General features: G+C 41.3%; 1 protein-coding gene across 5 annotated transcripts in view; it reads right to left on the bottom strand.

Annotated features, from left to right (window-relative positions):
- VEPH1 (ventricular zone expressed PH domain containing 1) overlaps nt 1-14,296 on the bottom strand; it is a 676,809-nt gene extending 662,513 nt beyond the window's left edge. For all 5 annotated transcript variants that reach the window (XM_060394259.1, XM_060394295.1, XM_060394263.1 and 2 more), the window contains exon 1: nt 14,152-14,296. The gene's annotated coding sequence lies outside the window, so the exon portion shown is untranslated. The remainder of the gene's footprint in view (nt 1-14,151) is intronic.
- Between the last annotated feature and the right edge of the window lie 3,278 nt (nt 14,297-17,574).

Raw genomic sequence — 17,574 nt, 5'->3', positions numbered from 1 at the left:
CCAAAGTGAAGAGTAGCCCCAACTAGCCACAACAAAGAAAGCCTACACACAGCCATAATAAGAAAATAAAATTAAAATTAAAAATTACTACCTTTAACAAAGAGAGACTATCATGGGATTGATTTAGTAGGATACAGAAGAAACTACAGAGTTTAGAGCCCTCACTTTTATGGTTGTATTATTCAGCTCTCACAGCATTAAAAATGTTTAATAAACCACGTAAAGCTCAATGTCTAACAAAACATTCATTCATGAGTTTGTGAGCTGGCTGGAAAAGCTTTGCTTCAGCTGGACTTGCCTCCATGCTCCCTGGAAGGTTAATGTCTTCTGCATCTCACTCTAGGGCAGGGTAACGAGGAAGTAGCTACCCAGTGCATATTTTTCACATGGCAGGGACTTCCCTGGGGGCTCAGTGGTTAGGATTCTGTGCTTCCTAGGCAAGCAGTGCAGGTTCAACCCCTGGTCAGGGAACTAAGATCCCGCATGCCACATGGATGAAAAAACACTTGCCTTTTTGTCATGGCAATCATAGAGATACAAGAGTGCTAACCAACGATGCATGCAAATTCCAAGCCCCTGTCTGCATCATATTTGCTCACTTTCCATTGTCAAAGCAATTCACATGACCACACCCAAAGTCAAGGAATGAGAAACAAACTCTGCCACCATAAGCCATGGAAGAGCATGGATATATTAGTATAATTCCACTGAAGGAGGGGGTAAATAATACCACAGTTTCCTTCAGCAAACTGCTATCCTGGCACCATTTTTCCTCACTGTTTTGGGCTCCATGTGGTCAGTGAGATTCACAGGAAAACCATTAGGTAAAAAGTTCTCTGGCTTTCGATCTGGCAATTACTGGTTTCCTCCCTTCCTTCTCCTTATACCCTTCCCCCATTACCTCTCTGTGTGTGAACTGTATCATGACAGGCAATAGAAATGGCATGTCAGTAAGTTTCCACCTTCAAATCTACCTTCCCCTCCTTTCGGTGGCTGGAATGAAGTCTTTTTAGAGGCATTTCTGATCTCTCCTTTGACCTATTTTTGGCCTAGATGCATCATTGTCCACATCTGTCAGATTTATGGCACATTAATCTCACATCCTTACCCAAGGATAATCTAAGGATCCATATCGCTACTCTCAGCAAGCTCCCACATCTCAGCCCGGAAGCCACAGCATCTGCCATGTGTGCGTCTTGCTTTACGGTTTGGGACGTGTCATTTTTCTTTGGTTTCATTGAATAAAGAGTTTTTTTCTTTTTCTTTTAAGTTTTGAGTGGGTTTTGAGGGTTAAAATGTTTTACTTTGGCATTTTTAAATGGAAGCCACAAGATTATATATTGAGTGTACAATCAAATTAGAAACCCCAAGACCTTTTTATATTTTGCTCTGTTCAGTCATGTCATCTGATACTATAGTTATACAGTAGAGCTTCTAGATTTAAGAGCATAGCTCTAAATTCATCCTTGTTAAATGATGTCTTGTTGAATTCAGCCTTGTCTGAAATTTTGAAGGATCCTGACCATGGCATCTAGCCCTTCCATCTTGCCATCATTCATAAATACAATCAACTTACTGTTAATGTGCTCATCTGATCACTGCTAAAATTATTGAATCAGGTGCAACTAAAGGCAGCCATTGCTACCTCTCCCACAGTCTGTCAGTCACCATGATCCATTTAACCTACATTTAGCCATCTTGTGTCCAGAGATAATCTTATATGTTTTGTCAAATGATTACTGAAAGTGCTTTTTTTTAATCTGCTACATTCTCTGATCAACTAGAGTAGGGACCTGTTATGGTCTGAATATATCCCCCGAAAATTCATATGTTGAAATCCCAATGCCTATTTTGATGGTATTAGGAGGTGGGGCCCTTGGAAGGTGATTAATCATGAGAGTGGAGCCCTCATGAGTAGGATTATTTCCCTTATAAAAGAGGCCTGACAGAGCTCCCCAGTCCTTTCCACCTTGTGAAGATACATTAAGAAGTTGGCTACTCAAAAGAGGACCCTCAATTAACCACGCTGGAATGCTGGTTTCAGACTTCTAGTCTCCAGTACTGAAAGAAACCCAGTCTGTGGTACTTTACTATAGCAGCTGAAAGGACCAAGACAGGTGTTAATAATTTTAGAAGTCAAAAAAAAAAAAAAATGACAAAGCAAAAGAAGCAGAAGAATAAAGAGTGGGAAGAGAACTGGGGGAGGAAGTCAGGAGGAAAAGGAAGAAGAGGAAGAAGTAGAGGAAGAAAATGAATATTTAAAGAATAATTAAGAACAATAAAGTGAATAAAGAAACTGATAATAAAATACAATGATAGAACAAAAGAGAATTGCAAAATATTTTAAATCCCATTCCCTATATTAAGAGAAGTAAACATCTAAACTAGAGTTACCAAAACTATTTTCTGCAGAACAAAATACTTAGTAGTGTCACAGCATAGAATAGATGCTTTAACTACAGAAATTCTCAGAGCCTTTAATGTGCTAATGTCTATTGCTAATCTCCAAGAGGGATATAGTACCCAGAACTGATGAGTATTTGATCAGGATCCCTTTTTACACTAGCCATCTTTCAGGACTACAGACTACATTTTGTGTAATATGAAATGCTGGCATAAAAATCCATTTTATTATTTAACCTATTTGGGGAGCCCTTGGAAATGCTCACCATATTCACCTTGATTTCACAAAAAGGAATTGCTTTAGTTTGATTTTCTTCATTGGAAAAAAGAAAGGTTAAACACTGCTTTGTGATATTTAGCTCCATAGACTGAGTCAAAATAAAATTAATACCGGAAATCAGACCTGAGTTAGAGAAAGTCAGCAGAAGAGAGATGAAAAAGAATGAAACTTGAAGGCAAGTCAATGCTCTGCCATTTACTGACCAGAGAACTTTGTTTTGGGCAAAGAATCCACCTCTGTGTGTTTTAATTTTCTCCTGTGCAAAATGGGGAAACATTCATCCTTCCTGGATCACAGGGGTGTTGTGGGTATCAAGGGAAATAATATCTATAAAAAATAAAGCACTTTCTAGCATAAATACATATTACTCAGGGAATGCCAATAGCTAAACCAAGAAAATGTCAGTAGCTTAACATAACAAAGATGTTTTTCATACTCAAGTCACAGTCCACTGCAGGTCACTGAGGTGGGTGGTTATGTTGACACTCTCCACTTAGTCATGTAGAGATCCTTTTCCATCTGGTGGTACTACTTTCCTCATCATGTGACTTCTCAGGTACTGTAGAACTGGACCAGAGGATGGAGGCTAAGAAATCATGGATGTTCTGAATGGGCCATCCCACGAACCAGAACACAAGACACATGGTGGCTGCAAAAACAGTTCAGACATGTTTCCAGGAAGAGGGGAGAAGCATATGCACTGGTGTTCACTGACACAAGGTAATGGTTAATAGATCAATAAAAGTAGAAAGATGGTAACCTACAGTGCCTTGCACCCTGCCAGCTCAAGGGCCTTTCTCTGTGAACCCAGCTAAATCTATGATCTAACTTAACTAAGACTGACTCAAAAGGGGGATTTCACATTTCAAGCTGACAAAGTATGATTTAAATCTATTCACTAAATAAAAAAGAATTTTTGAGTATTGAAAACCAGGCAGTGAAATCCTCATTAGAACTTTCTAATAATTAAGTAAACGCTAAAGTTCTCAGGAAAAAAAAAAAAATCCCCCTGCCTTCACAGTATGAGGTGCAGCATGCCTTAAGGTAATATGCCACTTTCAGAAAAGCTAAATAAGAAGCCCATTAACTGTTTCTAATAATATTTTATCTTGTTACAGAGATAGTAAATGTTCACTGTAGAAATGTTTAATATAGATAAGCAGCCATTATTCAAAAATAAATGCAATTAACATTTTCTTTTAATTATTTTGTATAATATGAAGGTTAGAGATTTAATGACTACTTCTCTGAAAAACATAAATGAAATATGCCTTCTCCAATCATCTGCTTTCTGCATAAGTTGATTTTTGCTCACTCTCTGGCAATTGTGGAGAAAGCCTTCTCACTACCCAGCTCAATCAACAGCAGTAACTTCACCTAGTAAATTGGTTATCTGTTGGCACATAATGAACTTCCCCCAAAATTAGTATCTTCAAGGACCAATAGCCATTTGTTACTGCTCATAACTATGTGGGTTGACTGGGCTCCGCTGAGTGATTCTTCTGTTTCTGGTGGTATTGACTGTGTCTACAGTTCTGCAGAGATTCAGATGGGCTGAAGTATTAAGAGGACTGACCCACAAGACTGGGAGCTGGAGCTGGATGTCAGCTGAAAGCTCAGTGTGAGCTGTTAATAGAGCACCTCAGTTCCCATCCACATGGGCACCTCCATGTGACGAGCTTGTCACAATGGAGAGTGAAGGTGAAGATATAAACTGTAGACTTCTAAAAGCCTGGCCTCAAAAGTTACATGGTGTCAGTTTTGTCATATTCTTTTAGTCAAAATAGATCACAGCTCAGATTTATTCAAGGGGGGCATAAATAGACAAATATAATAATAATGTCACATTGCAAATAAACATAGGAGGGAAAATATTGCTATGGAATATTCTTTGGAAATACACTTTTCTACACGTTTATCAGGAGTTTCTTGCTCTAGTAGATACTTTTAAGGATCCCCCTCTCATTCAAAAAAAGGTATATGGCTACAAGGCATATATACAAAGCTACAGCTGCCACCTCTTATGTCCAGAAACTTTTTCCAAGCCCTACAATCTTCCCTCTATTTCAAGCCTTCCCATTCTTTAAATTGGCTTTCCAGGACTTACATTAGACACTTCCTCTCTTCCTGGTCCTGTAACTAACAACTCATTGTAAGAGCAGAGGCCACTCTGGCACATCTCTCTGAGAGAAGATCAGAGAATACAAGCATGATTGGAAGTAGAAGTCAAAGCATGTTGTTTATACATAGGATGTAGGTTTATCTGGATGATGTGGCAGGGGGAGGATGCATGATGGCACTCATGAGGGAGTTAAGGTCATGTGGTTCTGTCACTGCAGAACATTGTGTCAGGAAAACAACTGGAGGTGGGAGGAGGGAGTTTTTTCTCAAAACACTGTATCTTCAAACTCACAGACATATACATACACATTCAGAAAACTACACACTCACACTCATATCCACTCACCACTCACACAACACACACACAGACACAAATATACACTCACACACATTCACGTAAGTACATACACCTACAAACATTTACATACATTCTCAAAACCCCACAAAAACTTTCACATAAACACACAAACAGTTCATATTCTTGTACTCACACATAGACATGCATATTTGCACGCATTCATCAGATTGCTTCCCCAAAGCCCAGTCTCCCAGTCCCTTAGCAGTTCTAGAAGGGAGCAAGAGGGCCCATGGTTTCCCTTGATCCCATTCTCCAAATTTTTAGCTTATAGATGGCCACAGTGCTTATAGACTGTGATCTTAAGATGAACCAGTGTGAAAGAAACACAATGAAGAGAATGTGATCAAAAGGAGTGGGGGCTATCTTTGTGCTTATTTCCACACCACCACCTGGCATGCACTCTCACATCCCCCCAGGCCCTCCTTCCTCCCCTTGGAACCTAAATATGCCTCTACTCAAAGCCCCATTTATCTAGGGGTGGGAGAGGTGGTCCAGGGGTCCTGGAACTTTCTCCAAAGACATGTTGATCAGTGATTTAGATCAAGCCTTCACAGCCCAGGGGAATGGATTCCAAGAAAAGATCATGCAACAGAGACTTTTCCATTGTGTGGATGTCAATTGTGGGCTTCAGAAAGCAGAAGGAAGCCAACTCTGGGAAGTATTTGCAGAGGTGAGAGGAAGAGGAGGTCAAGGTTACACTAGAGCAACGGGATGGAAAGTGAGTGGGAACTGATAGCTTTTCTAAAAATTCGCCAGCCCCTACCATTTTTAATATTTCTTTAGTATTGTGAAAATAAAAGGGTCAGAGGGAGATAAAGGTGAGCTTTTATCCAATTGAGGATACATACTGTTTTTGTGCCTTTGCACATTCATTTCATTTTAGTGTCAAAGAAAAACCAGCACGTCAAAATCCCATGCACACAGTTCATTTGTTTTATTGGGAAGGTTGAAGCAAAATCATTTGAAAAGACCACTACTTTCTATCATGATGCAAACGTCAACCTTTCAACTTCAGATGTAGCCTCCAAAAACATCAAAGTTGATTTTTTTTTTTCTTTTTCAGTTAGGTGTACAATGACAAAGTTACCGATTTTAGGCTCCAAAAGAAAACCTCTGCCTCACGCTGACTTCTCATCATTGAAGGCTGTTAAGTCAGAGGTAAGAAAAGTAAGGAAAATGCAGAGTCAATTCTGGTCAGCCCAACAAATATTTACTGGGCATCTTCCATGCATTAGGCACTATGCTAGATGCTGGCAGTAATAAGGTGAATGAAAAAGATCTCTTTCCTTAAATGGTGTATTGCTCGGTAAGCCTGGAAGAAGGAAAGTGAGATATTATTAAATGATGAGGGAGCCACACGGTGTTGTGGGACCCCGAGGAGCACTTAGTGCTGCCCTGTAGAGAAGGCACAAGAGCTGAGAGATAGATAGTAAGAGAGACCTGTGTCATGCCTCAGTCGCACAGCGTTTGACTCTTTGCAACCCTGTGACTATAGTCAGCCAGGCTCCTCAGTCCATGGCATTTCTCAAGCAAGAATACTGCAGTGGGTTGCCATTTCTTCCCCTAGGGGATCTTCCCAGGGATCGAATTGTGCCTCTTAACTCTCTCCTGTACTGGCAGGCAGATTCTGGCTTCCCAGGTGGCCATAATGGTAAAGAACCTCCTGCTACTGCAGGAGACAAATGAGACTCAGGTTTGATCCCTGGGAAGGTTCCCTGGAGGAGGAAATGGCAACCCACTCTAGTATTCTTGCCTGGAGAATCCCATGGACAGAGAAGTGTGACAGGCTACAGTCCATAGGATCGCAGAAGTCAGACATGACTGAAGCGACTTAGCTCGCACACAGGCAGCTGGGAAGCTGACAAAAAAAAAAAAAAAAACGCCACTGACAAGACAATAGAGTTAAGAAGAGGCCAAGACTTAAAACAGCAAAGTGTGTGCAGAGAACAAACCCTAAACCATCCAAAGCCTTCTGGGTAGTCAGTGTTAGTCAAGGAGCAGCAGGAGATGAGGTCGGGGAGGTGGGCAGGAGGAGGGGCACCTCCACGTGTTTGTAAGGAGCTTACACTTACCCGGAGGTAGCCCAAGACAGAGGGCTCACTGGCCAGATTTGCATTTTAAATAGAGTCCCTCAGGCAGCGGCTAAGAGGATAAATAGGAAGAGGGTGAGACCTGAGGCGGGGACCAGGTGGTAGGCTGGTTTGATAGCACCGACAAGAAATGATAGGGTTGGAGCCAGAACAGCATTTGCAGGATTAGAAATGAGGAAATGGCCTTGGAAAATATTTAGGGCAAAAAAAAAAAAAAAAAATGACAGCATGTTTTTAATTAGGCATGGGAAAGAGAAGAGAAGGTATCTCAGGGGGTTGATCAATTAATTAAGAGAGGGGCTCTAGAAGGAGAAGCAAGATTTAGGGAACTTTGAGGAGGTGGGTTTGGGAAATATGATGATAAGGAGTCTGGGAGAGGCCAACTGGAGAAACCCAAAATTCAAAGCTGCCAAGACAGGTCAGGAGGAAATAAAAGAGTCTTAGAAATTAGAATCTAGGATGGATGAAAATCTTCCAGGGTGGATGAGACAGAAATCAATAGAATTATATCAGTGGCCTATATTCAAGCAGCATGGGTTAGAAGTGTGTGCTTGTTATAGAATGTTGTAAATGTGTAGAAGCTTGGTACTGAACAGTCTTGGGTGTTGGGTGAAAGCCCAGAAATTACATTTCTAACCAGAGAAATTATGGTGCCTGAGGTCAGGTGGCCAATCCAATCTTATGGTTTCTTTTCCTGGCCAATCGCCTTTCTCCCTTCCTCAGATCATCCCATGAGTGGCAAAACAATGGCAGCTGGATATTTGCAGTCTCTGTGAAGCCTGCCCCAGGATCTGGGTTGGGCTCTAAAGCTACCACATTGTAAAAGTCTGTCCCTGCCCTGGTGGGGTTGAGCTTTCTCTTGTTGGCTGGTTGCTATTTTATCCCTTTGCTTGCCTATTTACCACAGCCAAGCTAGATCTAAGTCTTTTATTTTTCTACCCCCTACAAACCAGCCATAATTTCTGCCTCACCTACAAGAATCAAGATCCCCCTTCTTTTGGCTTTTTAAATGTTTTGTGCTTTATTTTTGTGGCCTGGAAGTTTCTACAGGCCTTATAGGAAGGCCGTTTTTGGTGAGGCAAGACAAGGAGCTACAAGACCCTTGCTACTTAATATAAGACAAAGAATAGACATTAGCCCTCTCTTTAGCCTTCCTGACCCCTGCCTCTAAGCTGAGGTTCCAAGGCTACTTCTCCTCTCTGCTTCCCCATTCTCCAAGGTCATCCCTTCTACCCCCTAAATGAAAAGAAAGGATAAACTTTCTATTTACAGCCTAAACTTGGACATCATTAGAGGCTGTGGTTGTCCCGAAAGAACTAGTTTCACCTTCATTCATTCATTCATCCACACAGTTAATTCATATTGAGAAGCCACCATGTTCCCTGCATCTGGTTATAGTTCAGGGAATGTGGCAATGGACATAGGCAGACAAAAATTCCTGCCTTCATGGAGTTTTTGTTCGAGTAAACTTTAGCTCACTGCCTAGTAACTCCGCACTAACACACAGAGGGAACCAAGCAGACTCTTAAGAGCCCACGTGCACTGCTCTCTCACTCTCCCTGCTAAGTGCGCTGGCCCTCCCTGTCCTTTTTGCCTCACTTCAGATGGGCTGCAGCTACATCCTATTACCCTTGTTTTGTCAGCTTTTGTTTAAGGAAAGCAAACACGAGACATATCTGGGAGAGCAAAGGAACTCACTGGTGACTTCTGCAGTAAAAAGTGGCAGAAGTGCAAAAGTTTTTATTCTAAAAATTGAGTTCAATTTACAAACCATGTTGGTTGATATGCTGTAATATACACCAACTTGGCACCACCTGAGGAGGAGCAGGATTAAAGCACAAAGTCTGCTTCTGGAGACTAGGGACAAACAGCAGTATGGCCTAGTGGGCTCTTGGTGGGGGAGGGACAGGGAGGGGGAGTAGGAGGAAGAGAGGGATCCAAACTCAGCTTCTACTACAGAAGGTACCATATAGCTTGTTGATCACATTTCTCTGCTTCCCCATAGTAAATTTATATATTCACACTCTTGCTGGGGCGCAGTATGCTTCCCTGCCCCTGGATGTTGGCTTGACCCTAAGACTTCCTTTGACCAACAGGATGTGGGTGGACATGACTCTAGCAGATGTAGAAAGGTGCCTGCATAGTTTGACTTGGACATCTGTGCATCTGCCAAAGCCAAGAGAAGCACATGCCCTGGCTAGCTACCATCCTTCCCACCTCTGTGCAAGAGCTACACACATGGGGTAAAGCCAAACCCCCAATGACCCATGGACCCATGAGCAAGAAAGATAAGAATTTTTGTTTAAGCCGCTAAGTTTTTTGAGGTTGTGTTTAATGCATCATTATTGCGACACTAGCTTAGTGATATACACTGCTGACATGCTTTCACACCAAAGGGTTCCTGTGAGTATCCCATGAACATTAGTTTGCTGCATATATCAATGGCAAAAGGCATCTACATTCTTGTTGGTTCAGCCACCTCTTTCCACCTAAGAGGCTCCCACACAGGACATTCTAGAGCTAAGGGTCCTCCAGCTCTCTGGCCCCATCACAGGCTTCATTCAGGTTTAATGAACTGTTCATCTATTTGTCTAATGTCACTATTTTCCCCAACTCGGCTGTATGGTACCTGGACTGTCTAGGAAAACCCATTACCTCTATTAGCTTGCCAATAGCGAATCAGTAGAATTGCATGTTCCTTAATTGATAGAATACACTCCCCTCCTCCTGATAGATTACCCTGGTCTAACAGCTCCAAGACCGATTCCCCAGTGTCTGACTACTATGCAATCCGGAGCAATCGGTTTATACTTTCAGTAATAAATCCTAGCCTATCAATATATAATAGCTCTTCATAATCAACATCCACATATTCCGTCTGGGTTCAGAAGCAACCACCAGCCATTTTTTAACATGCCCATAATTAGCAGTGGCCAGATGATATTTGTGCATCTGAGCATGATCCTCTTTCCTTGTCCAATAATGATAACACATTTTACATAAATTCAAACTGATTTAATTCCCTTGTCGGGGTATGGAGATATAAATATATTTATGCATGCGTAATGTTCTGTAAATTAAAATAGTTCAGCTGACCTCAGTGCTGCGGTGAGAGAATCCAGCCCAACCTCTCCAAGAGGCTGACTGTGGGCTGGCGCAAAGGAACTGCTTATGCAGATCAGCAAAGATGACCAGCTAGGGGAAGTGATGCACATCATTTGTTAAATACCCATTGACCTAAGTGTGCCCTGCAAGCTTGTGAAGAGCTCATCTCCATCTAAGAGCAACCAGTCTTAGACCAAAATGCATAGCCTGTTGCTGTTTAACACTTAAAGGGTACTGACATAGTGGGCAACCTTTAGGGGAAAGAAAAGCCATTTACTAACGGCCAGAGGAGGGCAGTGGGATGGGCATCACGTGCTAAAGACACATCCCTTCAATGCCTCTTGCTGGAGAGTTTGCCAGCCACAAGGACAAGAGTGTCCCCTTGCTTCTTATAAATTAAATGTCACAAAAGAAAGCCGGTGAAAGGAAGGGAAGAAAAAGTGCCCTAAACAAGGTAATAAAACTATAAACTTAATGAGGGCCAGTTTAGCGCTTTGCAGTCTCTCTACTTTATAACATGCCCTTATGAGCCAGCCTGTCAGGATAATGTAATTGAGAACTTGCTATAAAACATATGTTTAATGGAGCCAGGAGCCAAGGAAAACACTGTGTAATTGTAATAAGCAGCCTGGTAAGTAAAATGATATCTTTTAAAGGTTAAAATAGAGTTGCTTTCAGAACTGGGCCAGGCTGCTTCTTCAAATATTGCTTCGCTAATGATTTCTTCACTTCACTTACAAAATGCATCTCTGAGGAGATTTGTTACAAATGTGATCCCTGCCTGGGAAGTAAACTGCTCACCATACAGAAGGCTTGGGCATTTATTCTCCAGTTTTATATAACTCGGAGAATGATGTTAAAATTGGCAAATGCATCTGAGGCACACCAGGCCATAGAATTTTTTTTTAATCCACTCATTGTCCAATGCAGTTCAACTTGAAAGAGATACAACAGAGAAAAGATTGATCCTTTGTGGCCTATTCTCTTTCCAGAAGGTAAAAGCAATTCCCATCAACAGAGCCCAGTGCTCCATGGGGTCATCTCTATTCTGCTCTAGGGAATGCATTGCTCATCAGGGCATGAATATTTTTTAAAATAAGAAAGAAAAGAGGAAAATGAAAACTGATTCTGGGAGCTGGAAGACCCCACCTGTTAAAGGCCCATCCCTGATCCAAACCTACTACTTGCTGACCAGGATCTCAAACAGTCTCCTTCGGGGAACTGAGAGATGAGATTTCTCAATAGTGACCTTTGAGATTGATGCTTCTTAGGCTTTTAAAGTTGGCATTTTCAAATTACACTCAAATCCACTCATCCCGCACAGTTCCACTGGATGTTGTTTATTGTGCGAGGGAGTAAGGGGCTAGGGAACTTCATAACTGGCTCCTGCTAAGAAGACCCAAGGAGACATCACAGTTCCCCCAGTGAACTACTGATTGACTCTCCAGGAGACTCTGGGTACTGGAGATTCTGGAACTGAGTTAAAGCAACTGTATAAATGGTACCACAGAAGTGGTTAACCTAGCAAATCTCTAAATCACTTCCAGCTTTAATGAACTCGGATTTAGTTTAATAACAGAATTATATGGCAGACAGATTGCTAAATGACCCTCAATATCTGTCTTCCCTCTTCTACAGTAGCAAAATTCGTAGGTTTTAGCTCACATAGTTGCTCAGAATAAAGACTACACTCCTTGACCTTCTTTACAGATAATTGTGGAAATAGGAAGAAGTTGTGGCTAAAGAGACATAAGCAGATGTGTCATATGTCAACCTCAAGACAATTTGCATATGTTCTTTCCAATTTCATCTGTACTGCCTAGAAGACTGATACAATGGCTGGCGCTCTTGCTGTTACTTTGGACCGTAAGGTTGAAGGTTACACTTAGAGATAGTAGACCAGAGAGCTGAAAGGGTACTGTACTCTGAGTTTTTCATCTAGCCAAATCCCCGTATCAGCCCTGGAATTGCCTACTTCCATACTTCCATGCACAAGAGAAATAAGCTACCGTATTTCAGTCATTTAAGTCACTGTTGTTTGGGGCTGTCTTACTTATAGATGGTCTATGCATTGCATGCAACATGTAATTAATTAACTAAATTATTATTTCCAGAAATATTGACAATATGTATGCATAATAGTCATTCAACCACATGGTATTTTGAAAACATAAAATCACTATGTCATTTTAAGGATTACTTAAAATCCTCTAACAGTTCCTATGACATATAGAGTAAAATTTAAGCATCTCCCCTGCCCCATGAGGACTATGAAATCATGTCTGATCACTTCTTGTACCTTTCTCCATCAGAGTCCAGAGTTGCCCCAACCACATATGTCTTCTTTCTGGAAACTGTCAAACTCATTCTAGCCTTGGGGGTTTTATAGTTACTATTTGCTCTTCCTGAAACACCCTTAGCCAGCTCCTTGCATGGCTGATTTGCTCCTATTCAGGTTTCCATCCAAATGTCACCGTTCAGAGAAATCCTCCTTAACCAACCTCTCTAAAATGATTTTACACACACACACACACACACACACACACACACACACTCACAGCATACAAAGTAATCCCCCACTCATGGCACTATAAAATACACTGAGAGGTTCTTTAAAGTGCTGAGATGCTCTTTTTTTATTGAACCTCTTCTCCAGGTAGAGTATGAAACCCATGAAAACAAAGACAAAACTGCATTGTATCCAAGAGCCTAGAAAAATATCCAGCACTTAGCAATCATCAGGTAAATACTGATTAAATAAATGAGTGATCCAGAACTCTATGCTTGGAATGGCAGAGGGATGAGTGGGTAAAAATTAAGTTATACATATAGTTTGGTCCAAATAAGAGTGCAGATATGATAACAGAGGCTCACAAAACCTTGGACACAGATTGCCTTGGAAATCAGAGCATTTACTATATGCCAGCAATGGCAACCCACTCCAGTACTCTTGCCTGGAAAATCCCTTGTATGGAGGCGCCTGGTAGGCTGCAGTCCATGGGGTCGCGAAGAGTCGGACACGATTGAGCGACTTCACTTTTCACTTGAATGCATTGGAGAAGGAAATGGCAACCCACTCTAGTGTTCTTGCCTGGAGAATCCCAGGGACGGGGGAGCTTTGTGGGCTGCCGTCTGTGGGGTCGCACAGAGTCGGACACGACTGAAGCGACTTAGCAGCAGCAGCAGCAGCACTGTTCTAGGCAATGTACTTATATTTACCCATTCAGTCTTCACAATGACATTATGAGTCACATGATGTTATTTTCACTTTACAAACAAAGGCACTGAGGTCAGAGAGGCTAAATAGTTTACCCAAGGTCACAGAACTGATAAGAGGCAGAGTTAGAACAAAAACCCAAGAAGTCTGGGGCCTGAGCCTGTGTTCCTGAACCTCCCCAGATGGTCTTATTGGAGAGGGGTTTTGTTCAGAAATTATAAACAGAACACAAAAGGTAAACAAACAATTCAAATTCCTTCTCATTCTCCACTCCCAACCATCACTACTCCTTCTCTGCTTTAAATGTGAGCCAAACCTGGCAAAAAATCACAAAATTGGGACGTCAGTTTGGAGATGGCTGCATAGGAAAATGGAAGGATGTGTAACCAGACTTAACGGAGGGACAAATGAAGGGTAAAAAGTGAATGAAGGGAAAGCAGGAGTCCAGAGGCAGGTCAAGTTAGGCCAAGAGAAATGAAATCAAAGGCAAGCGGGCAACCAAAGAGAGTAACAGGTAGGACTTCCAAAAGCTTTCTCTTACAGCCTGAGAGCTAATGATCAAACGACATCAGCTTACTGTGAGGATGGGCTCTGTGCTCAGAGGCCAGCAGCCCCTTTACCATCCTGGTCAGGGCTGTATGATCTTGCTCGGCTCACTGTGGCCATCAGCTTAGCAGACCTGCTGTCTTCCATCTCTCAGTAATGAGATTCCTTCTCTTTATAAAGACAGCAACTGCTTAGCCTCACAATATGTGTGCAACATTGAACCAATGTTTATTAAATATTTACTCTGCTGTGTTGACATGGAAGTTACAAAGATGAGAAGATACAATCCTCACTCTACAAGATCTTACAATTTCCCATGAAGAACAGACCTGCATGTTCATAATACAACAAGGCATTATCTTCTATTAATTCAACAAACCTTTATTGATCATCGATTATCTGCCAGGTATTAGGTGTAGAGCAGAAAACAGAGTTACAAAGTCACATGAATACCAGAGTCAAGCAGGAGTGCATTCACCTGCCCGAAGGGACTAGGTGTATTAATTTAAGTAGTTGGGTTCTCAGGATGGGGAGGGGGCTGGGGCAACCTGGAGATGCTTAGTCTTGTAAACAGGTCAGACACTCTTAAGCTCCATTTAAGTTTTCTATCCAGGAATGCAGATCCAGTGTTTCCAGATCTGATTTTGCAGAAGTATCCAAAACTCAGAATTTCTCTATGAAATCTTCCAATGTGTAAATGTTGCAGCTAACTCAAAATATTTTTAATAACTTACAGCCCAACAAAGCAACTCTGCTATCATGTTGCGATCTTCTGGAAACATCCATAGTGCAGAATCTTGTTAGGCATGGCTGACCATGTCACACATTGCAACTTCACCTGACCCCAGTCACCTCTTCTGTTATTCCTCACTCTCTGGCCCCTCACCTTCCACAGACCCTTCTCAATGGCTTTTCCCCAGTTCAGCGGTCTCCTTCTCCCAACAACCTCTTTGCTCCACCCCTTCACTCTCCATCCTTCATTCTTAGCCAAACTGTCTCTGTTTCCTTCCAAAGAACATGGTGCAAAAGCCTTAACCACAGCCCTCATAAATCTTTCCTACATTTCATCATCCCAGTCTTTCCCATTACTATTTTCTCACTCGGAAGAGGGGAGTAAAAAACTAATTTTTCAGAATTCAACACATCTGGTTAGGGAGAAATGAAAGCATGTAATCCACAGATCTGTACTTAATAAGATAGGGCTCATGGCTCTTTGCATGTGTTCTTCTCTCTCCATTAGCAACTTTATTGCCCCATGAAGCCAGGTCTATTCTGGTAGAAATAGAGATTTTCAATTTTTACCTATTTTCTTCCTTAGATTTGATGCTGATTCCGTTGAAGTTGGGAGACCCTGAACCAGACTTCTTTCTAGGACTGCAATGCATCACAAGATAAAAGGTCAGTGTTCACTGTAAGCAATAGTAAAATACATGTTTTAAATTATATATATGCATGGTTTAATCGCTAAGTCGTGTCCAACTCTTTCGCAACGCCATGGACTGTAGGCTGCCAGGATCCTCTGTCCACAGGATTTCCCAGGCAAGAATACTGGAGTGGGTTGCCATTTCCATCTCCAGGGGATCTTTCTGACCCAGGAATCAAACCTGTGTCTCTGCATTGCAGGTAGATTCTTTACCACTGACCCACCAGGGAAGCCCTGCATGCATGTGCTGGTTTATGTACGTGTGTGTGTGTGTGTGTGTGTGTGTGTGTGTGTGTGTGTGTGTGTGTGTGTAGAGAGAGAGAAAGAAAGAAAGAAAAAAAAACCTTATAAGTGAAAATTCTAAAAAGATCTACTAGAGATGAATGGATAAGAAAGCTGCGGTACATATAAACAATGGAGTATTACTCAGCCATAGAAAAGAATACATTTGAATCAGTTCCAATGAGGTGGATGAAACTGGAACCGATTATACAGAGTGAAGTAAGCCAGAAAGAAAAACACCAATACATATACTAACGCATATATATGGAATTTAGAAAGATGGTAATGATAACCCTGTATGCAAGACAGCAAAAGAGACACAGATGTATAGAACAGTCTTTTGGACTCTGTGGGAGAGGGCAAGAGTGGGGTGATTTGGGATAATGGCATTGAAACATGTATAATATCATATGTGAAATAAATAGCCAGTCCAGGTTCGATGCATGATACAGGGTGCTCGGGGCTGGTGAACTGGGATGACCCAGAGGGATGGTATGGGGAGGGAGGTGGGAGGGGAGTTCAGGATGGGGAACACGTGTACACCAGTGGCGGATTCATGTTGATGTATGGCAAAACCAATACAATATTGTAAAGTAATTAGCCTCCAATTAAAATAAATAAATTTAAACTTAAAAAAAAGATCTGCTGGAAAAAAATAACTTCCATAGGTTTCTTATCAAAAACTCAAAAGGTGTTTTCATTTTTTCTGAAACTTAAGCCTTTGTTGCAAAGATATGAAACATCATAAAAACGATTGCAGGTGACTAGCTAGTCTTTTGTTATATCTCTAAACATAAGACAAACAATAATGTGGGTTTTTTCTCTTAAGAAAAAAAAAGGAGCTCAATATTAGTCATAGTAAACCTCAACATATGGGAATAGGTGCAGGATGGGGAGTGGGGAAGGGAAGTCCACTCTTCACAGGTTTTTGAACCTTTAAAACTGAAAAAAATATGTATCACTGCTTTCTGTATATGCACATAATGTAAAATTTCATCAACCGCAATATTTTAAAAGACAGAAATCATGAGATATATCATATCTAAATGGAAATATCATCTAAGGAAGGCACCATTCATCAACATCACTTTGAAATGCAGTGGAGGATGTGATGGCATTATGTAGATCTCAAATATCTATGGGTGAATGAAACTGGGTAACCTTAGCAACCCCAGGTACATCCGTGCAGCTATAAATCAAATGTCAGCTCTCTGAGCTATGCACAAAATAAAGAAATAATTCTTTGAAATATTCATAACGCTATGCAGTGTATTATTTTGTAAGCCTGTCCCCATTATGCAGTTTTGAATCTAACTAAAAAAAAATAGACATAACATTTGCATAATATGCTACCCCCACCTCCCCTCCCACCCACCTACCAACTGACAGCCACAGGAGCTTCTAGAAACAAGCAGACCTGTACTATATACTAATGGCCACAGCAGAACTCTGGTTCTGTGTGTGCGAAGGAAAGGGAATTTTATACACAGGCAGCTAGTCTGACAGCAACCCAAATGGTTTCATATTGATTATTCCATTAAAAAAATAACAACTAAATAAGATATGAGAATTTTGGTAAAAGTGTCATGATATAGGTATGTTTTTGTACACGTGAAAGTAATGTATTCAATATTTCACCCTCTGAAACTGGAAGAGATTTGCTTTAAAAATAAATTCTTGCTGGCAAGAAAAAAATACTAGTCTTCTAATCGGGGATAACTTGTCAATACAGAATTGGAACAGGCAGCC

Source organism: Ovis aries, chromosome 1 (genome assembly GCF_016772045.2).
Source record: "Ovis aries strain OAR_USU_Benz2616 breed Rambouillet chromosome 1, ARS-UI_Ramb_v3.0, whole genome shotgun sequence".
Taxonomy (NCBI): Eukaryota; Metazoa; Chordata; class Mammalia; order Artiodactyla; family Bovidae; genus Ovis; species Ovis aries.
This window is presented reverse-complemented; position numbering and strand designations above follow the sequence as displayed.